Here is a 7,908-nt window from a genome sequence, read left to right as displayed (position 1 = left end):
CACAAATTGCTCATTGCTCATGGAAATCCTAGCAATCTCCAAAGGAACTCTAAGGTTCCATGGGACCCCGATTGAGAAACACTTGCTTACAGAGACCACAATTTGCAGACAATATATAGCTTTTGTGCCAGTCATAGAGCACCTAAACATAAAAAAAACGCCCACAGAGGACTCAATCCAGCTTGCCGGCAGCAAACTAATATTAGAGGTAAGGACAACGCTTTGCAGATCCTATATGGCATCTGTGCCATCCAGAGTGCCCCTAAAAATTAAACTGCTCAATATAGCTTGGATTCCATCTAGCTTGTAAGCTACAAAACAATGTTAGAGATAGAAACTTCACTTTGGAGAGGTGTCCTCTCTGGAAAAGTACCTTTTCTCTCAATGTTATTCATTGCTGTATATATGCCCCAGGTTGGGAGCTCAGATAGTTTATAGTTAAGGACCACACTTGGCACAATGGGGCCTTAGTACTGTCATGTGGCATTATATTGATGTGCAATAGTATAAAACAATAACTTGTTTTAACGTGAATGTTCGAAGTAGCTATAATCAAGTTTTCTATGCTGCCAATTTTTTTTTAAGGTGTGCTCTAGAGACATGTCCATTCCTGATCCAATTTGGGTAACAACAATTAGAGAGATTAGAAAATATGTCTGGTTTTTTAAGGAAAAGCATTGGTTTATGGGCAAAACTTTCCTACTTTTCCATTACCCCAATTTGATTACTATTAAAATGACTATTTTGTTACTGACAGCTTGTTTTGCATCTTTTGGTGCAAAGCTGACAGCTGTGAGAATTTGGCACGACTCTTCCAGTAAGTCCATTCAATTAGTATAAAACAATCCACTGTATACAAACTTTGACATTTTAAATAAACTCAATCAAAGATTTCTGGAAAACTTTTTATCAGGTGCAGTCAAGATACATAAGGTTTTTTTCATACTGGAGTAGGGTGTGTTGATGTGACTAATGGAAGGGGATTAGTTTGAGTATAATTATGTTCACTTTTGTGGTTAATATAGGTTTCTGTTCAAGTCCGGTTTTGATTTGTAGTGTTAGGTTTAAGTATACATGTCAGATGATTGTCGCCCAAATCAAACGGTCGTGCTCGTCTCGGATGAGAATCTGACATGTGTAGAACGGTCACCTGTCATTCATGGATCCGTCCTGATGGATCCGTCCTGATGGATCCATGATTGACTGCAATACAAGTCAATGGAGGAGAGCACAGCGGGATGCTGCTCACTCATTCTCCCCCCTTCTTCTTTCCATAGAACAGAATGGTGCTGTGTGTACAACGCTTGTTCGTGTTGAAGAACACTCCTCCAGTTTGACAATTGGACAAGGAATTTGAGAAATTTTTGTACATTAGAATATTATTATTAAACAGGATTTAAATAGGGCCAACATATTACGCAGTGCTGTACAATAAATACGTATGCATTTTAGGGCCCCCCATAGATCGCCCTTTATCCATGCAACACATGGATGTTATTATGCTATAAGGCATTCATTCATTTTGAACAGGCTGCCAATACACATCAAGAAATATAAAAAGCTCTGCACCATTTTTATCAATACTTGCATAGGTCACATCTGCTCTATGTAATGTGCTGGCTCAGTGCTCTTCAATGCATTCCGCTTACTATGTTATTATTATTACACAATATTTATATAGCACCAACATATTACGCAGCGCTTTACAAAGCTTAAAGAGGCTCACGATCTAATGTCTCTACTATAGTCATATGTCATTAATACAGTTTAAGGACAATTTTGGGTGGAAGCCAATTAACCTAAATGCATATTTTTTGGCTGCAAGCAGTTTGTGTGCCTAGGCATCAAGGCTGAGGGTGCAAAGCAGCAGTGCCAGGTCCTGATCCTGTATTGTTGGGCTGCTGGAGGTAAGAAGGGGTGACACTACATTGGTTGCAGCAGCAGATGTGTGCCAGGGTGCTTGCTTGAATGAGTTGTGATCTTCACCTACTGCACAGGGAGAACTTTTTTTCATCTGCCTGATATCAGATCACACAATCTCAAAGTTCAGCCCAGCTGACATCACAACCTTCACTACTCCACAACCCAATCTTGTCCTTGCAAGGGACATGAGAGAGACTCTTCTGAATTCTCTGTGCAGTTACTGAATCACCCCTGTGCTGGGGTCATAGAGACATCTGCAAGCCTACAGCATAGACACCAGAAGAGAGAACCTAAACTGCAGGTCAGTAATCAAAGCATGCTTTTTTGTATTTTTAATTATTAAACAGTGTTTATATAGTGCCAACATATTACGCAGCGCTGTACATTAAATAGTGGTTGCAAATGACAGTATTGTGTGTTAATTCCCCCACCTCCTAGATTGTAAGCTCTTCGGGGCAGGGTCCTCTCCTCCTGTGTCACTGTCTGTATTCGTCTGTCATTTGTAACCCCTATTTAATGTACAGCGCTGGTAATATGTTGGCGCTATAGAAAGCCCGTTTAATAATAATAGAGAGTGATAAAGTGACATGAGAGGACCCTGCCCTGAAGAGCTTACAATCTAAGAGGTAATCTAATGAGCTGTAACCCTTAACGACTGACCTGCACTGATTTTTCAGCGCACTTATTTAAATCTGGTTGCTATGGGATACTGCACTTTGCATGTCACTGCTCCCTTTTACAATGCGTGGTGGTGCCAAAATATATTATGAAGACTTGTAGACAAATCGGGTCATTCCATATGGGTATAAAACACTAGCAGAAAGCAACACTAACAAGTGTTGTAACGCTTGGCAACTGACTGTTACTTTCCATCTTTACAATGGAACATTATTATTATTGTTATTATTATTAAACAGGATTTATAAAGCGCCAACAGATTATGCAGCGCTGTGCATTAAATAGGGGTTGCAAATGACAGAATAATACAGACAGTGACACAGGGAGGACCCTGCCCCGAAGAGCTTACAATCTAAGAGAAGTATGGGAGAAGTCTCACACAATAGGAGGCGATATATGTAATGATGGGAAGTAGTGACTGGTTCAAAAGACAGAAGATGGGTAGGCAAGTTTGAAAAAAATGTGTTTTGAGTGCTCTTTTAAATGGGCAGAAGGTAGGAGCAAGCCCAGATGAGTGGTTGTCATGGGATACAGCAGTGCCATATGAACTCTTCATAGTTGTATGTTTGCAATCTTCTTCATGGTTTTTCTTTTCCTTGGTTCCTATTCTTCAGGACAATGCACACTTGTCCATGTGTGTTTTGTGCAGAGCATAAAAGGGGCTCATTTATATTCTAGAGGCCATTAATATGCATATGGAACAAAAAACACACCTGGCACAAGGCAACACATCTGTTCTTCTGTGTGTGTGTTCTGCTGCACTTTGTTTTGATTGTATTTGTATCCTAATAAAAAAAAAAAAAAAAATGGGCATGCACCCAATAATAAATATATTGAACATTGAACAATATATTGAACACAAACAACAACACTGGCTTTATATGTTTTTTATGTTGTGAAATAACATTTAGCATGAGAATGATTGTAAGTGAAAAAATATTATTATTTTATTAGTGTTTACAACTTCTAGGAGTCTAGTTATAGTTACATAGTAAGTCAGGTTGAAAAAAGATATATATATATATATATACACACATACACACACACACATAAGTCCATCAAGTTCAACCACTAGGGAAATTATTATTATTTTTAATAAACAGGATTTATATAGCGCCAACATATTACACAGCGCTGTACATTAAATAGGGGTTGCAAATGCCAGACAAATACAGACACAAGAGGAGAGGACCCTGTCCTGAAGAGCTTACAATAGGGAAATAAACATATCCCAGATTTAAAACCCTATGGACATCCAGACATGGACTCTCGATCCAGAGGAAGGCAAAAAACCCTGGTACAATTTGCTCCATAAAGCAGTGAATCTGACATTCTCTGAAACATTCCCTGGTGGAGAATAAGTTACTGCCATTGAAACACATAGACCTAGAAGATTCTCCACCAGGGAATGTCAGATTCTTTGCTGTATAAATAATGAACCATTATGGTAGAATCTTATTATTGTGGTCATTGTGTGTGTTTATGTATTTATATGTGTGTGTGTATATATATATATCTACACAAACACATATCAATTTGATTAATTACTACTATATGCTTTTATTATTATTATTACTACACAGTATTTATATAGTGCCGACATATTAGGCAGTGTTGTACAAAGTCCATAGTCATGTCACTAGCTGTCCCTCAAAGGAGCTAACAATCTAATGTCCCTATCATAGTCATATGTGATTAATACAGTCTAAGGTCTATTTTGGGGGGAAGCCAATTAACATAACTGTATGTTTTTGGAATGTACAAGGAAACGGGAAAACCCACAAGGAGAACCAGCAAACTCCATGCAGATAGTGCCCTGGCTGGGATTCGAACCTGGGACCCAGCGCTGCAAAGGCCAGAGTGTTAACCACTGAGCCAAGGTCCTGCCCGCTAGATATATATTCAATAATGCTAATCTTGCTAAATTTAGGCCATGTTTGAAGCTCCAGCCAACAACTGGCGAGCATGCGGAATTCTAGTGATTGTTATTGCTCACTCATAATACACATTCATATAACAAAGGGTCATGTTTTTGTTGTGCAATGGAGAATAATAAATAGCTTGCTGAACATTGTCCAACCAGGTGTAAAATATTTGAATATGTTCATGCTTTGAACCAGCCACATGAAATATTGAATGTGAAGATTGAATTGGGCTATGTGGACACTGCAGATTATTCTTGCTCAATACAAGTCTCGGGTGAGAATCTGACATTTGTACAGCCGTCATCCGACGTTGCTTATGGATCCACAATAGAATTGAAGGAAAGAGAGCACAGCGGGGTGCCGCTTGCTCGTTTTCATTCTGTTCATAGAACAGAACAGCGCTGTATGTACAGCGCTCATTGCGTCATTTTCAGTCATTTGTTGCTGGAAACAATCGTGAAAGATAATTTCCAACGACAAAAATTGAGCATGTGTACGCAGCCCTAGTCTTCCTTTTTCAATCTGATCAATTCCATTTAATTAATGTGTTTATATGTGACACCAGACCACAGTAGGAGGAAACTGAGCAATGTTTATATATAATACACAATTACTACAGTTGTGGTAATCCAAGGACAGTTTCAGGCTCTTGGAGATGTTGTACTGAGCTGTAGTAAATTTGAAAGCCCCTCCAGTAATATTTTAGTAGATCTGGAGCTGCTTTAAAATATTTATCTAAAATATTTCCAGCAGACTTTCTTTAAATTGTTACACTTTTGTTTTTACCGCATTACTTCTAGATGTTAGTGAGGGGACAGGCAGGGACATGACAACACTTTGAGATTTGCAAGCCAGAAGTACAGCCAAAACGGTGCAATGCAGGAAAACTAAGGGAGGCATTGAGCTGCATTGCCCAACGCAAGGACAAGGGGTATGGCTTTTTTGGTTTTGGTTTACAACAATGGGCTGTGTTGGGTGTAATGCCATGTTGCTTAAAACACTAACAACTCAACTATCGTGTTTACCCAAAAATTAGACCTACCCCAAAAATAAACCCTAGCATGCTAATCGTGCAAGGGGGAAATGTAAGCCCTACCGCGAAAATAAGCCCTATCGGCAGCTTCTTTGTGCAAGTTTCTTCGGAAAGTGTGGTCAGGTGGTACCCGGCGGCAGAGGGATACCAAGAGAAGCAGTTGGGGCGCGGGATTGGAGTACAGTATCAGTAGTGGTGAGTACTTTTTTTTTTTTTTTTAACCAAATGCTATAATGTATGCATGTGTGTTCACATATGTGGGCATGTTCTGTATACCGTAATATGTGGCGGCACATATAAGGATACGATATTGTGTGGGGGCACAATTTTTTTCTGGTGGGCAATCGAAAGTTTTGCTGGAGGGCTCAGCGATTTCTACGGTAGTTACTCCTCTGGTAACTGTCATTGTTTTGGTTGCCATCCCTGTCTTATTTTTCTACATGAATAAATATAGATTTTTGTAGATAAAATAAATAAGACATCGCCTAAAAATAAGCCCTAATGCGACTTTAGAGGTAAAATGAATATAAGACCCTGTCCTATTTTCGGGGAAACATGCTATGTCTATAGGATTTTTATCTGGCATATTGACATTAACATATAATAATGTTTATTTCCCTAGTGGTTGAACTTGATGGATTTATGTCTTTTTTTTTTCAACTTGAAAAACTATGTTACTTTGTAACTAGTGTGGAGAAAAAAACCATATGGCAGTGCAAGTTATGGGTACATCCTATGGACTCTGCTGTAAACAAGCGCTAAAGCTTAAAATGCACAGGCAAATATTTTCAATGAAGTGAACAATGTACTTACCAACTTTTTTTTGACCCCTTGATGGGTTGTGAAGTGATGGGACGTGTTGGTAAACCTCAGGCATGCACATGTTGTAGCATCTGTAAAAGCAACCTTGCACATAAACCGATCACTTTTTCTGAAGGCAAATAAATCAATAAACCAAAATGTTGCAAATGTGTGCGCAGCATTTTGGGTCATCTAATTGATTTCAGCACAAAAAAAATGTATTCGATTGACTGGGTGCACAATTGGCAGCAATTCTGCCCACGTGATCCCAGTCTAGAAGAGATCTTTGTAAACCTGCAAGAAGGTAAAGACATACCAATGCTTTTAAAGCTATTGAATTTTTTGCATAGTCTGCCATGATTCAGATTTAAATGGACCTGCAGATTTTTGTGCCATCTTAGCATGCAAGTGGTTGAGCTCTATCATGCTGTGTAAAGACAAAAGTGCTTTACCTTGTCCTTTGACTTGAATATTTTTTGAATTACTGCTTATAACAAAGCTAAGGAAGATTTGGGTTAGTGACAGCGAAAGTATTGCAGTCACAATATCAACATGACAGCCAGGCCATTACCATTTTCAGAAAGCGAGGTTTGCAATGGTACCCTCCATGTTCAATAAAATGTATTTTACAGTTTAAGTACTCTTCCTGGACTTGTCTTGATTTCAGCCTCCTGCAGTTATCAGTGACGTAGTACTTCGGCAGGCAGTGCTGCCAGGACAGGAGACAGCATATCTTTTATTATTATTATTATTATTATTATTATTAACTTGTATTTGTATAACGCCAACATATTACACAGCGCTTTACAAAGTCCATAGTCATGACACTGTCAACTGTCCTTCAAAAGGGCTCACATCTAATGTCCCTAGCATTGTCCTATAGTTATTACCACAGTTTAAGGCCAATTGTAAGGGAAGCCAATTACCCTGGCTCCATGTTTTTGGTTTGTGGGAGGAAACCGAAATGCCCAGAGGAATCCTAGCCAAACACAGGGAGAACCTGCAAACTCCATGCACATAGTGTCCTGGCTGCAATTCATGCCTGTGATCGAGCACTACAAAGGCCAGAGGACTAACCACTGAGCCACCGTGCAGCCATAACCTTATGGGCATGCTGCTGGCCCTTCAGTGTCCAGTCAACAGGTAAAGGATGTATTCTTTACCAGTCACTGCTATTTTGCAGTGGAGGACAAGGGTCTGGCTGTCACAAGACTGGCAGCACCAAAATACACTCATTTGGCAGGATAAACTGTTTACACTGGTATTTAGTGGCTTGGCCGGAGTTTAATCTCCTGAGATTTTTTTATCTGAAGTCCTTGTTTTAATTCAATTAAGGCAGGTAGATTGTGGCAATTAGCAAAGCTTTAGCTTTCTGTTTCTCATATTTTGAAATATAATTAAAAAAAAAAATGCTCCTAATTCTAAGCACTTGTGTCACAGAAGAGTCAGGTGATGGGCAGAGTATATCATGAACACATACCCTGTTTCCCCGATTATAAGGCACTGTCTTATATTTTTTGAAATGCCAAAATATGCCCTAGGTCTTAT

The 7,908-nt window shown here is 39.2% G+C and overlaps 1 protein-coding gene across 1 annotated transcript in view; it reads left to right on the top strand.

Annotated features, from left to right (window-relative positions):
- Positions 1 to 1,822: 1,822 nt before the first annotated feature.
- Positions 1,823 to 7,908, top strand: part of DEPTOR (DEP domain containing MTOR interacting protein) — a 74,617-nt gene continuing 68,531 nt past the window's right edge. Inside the window, exon 1 of the mRNA XM_072410688.1 lies at positions 1,823 to 1,907. The gene's annotated coding sequence lies outside the window, so the exon portion shown is untranslated. The remainder of the gene's footprint in view (positions 1,908 to 7,908) is intronic.

Source organism: Pyxicephalus adspersus, chromosome 5 (assembly GCF_032062135.1).
Source record: "Pyxicephalus adspersus chromosome 5, UCB_Pads_2.0, whole genome shotgun sequence".
Classification (NCBI taxonomy): domain Eukaryota; kingdom Metazoa; phylum Chordata; class Amphibia; order Anura; family Pyxicephalidae; genus Pyxicephalus; species Pyxicephalus adspersus.
Note: the sequence above shows the minus strand (reverse complement) of the source record. Positions and strands in the feature narration are given on the sequence as shown.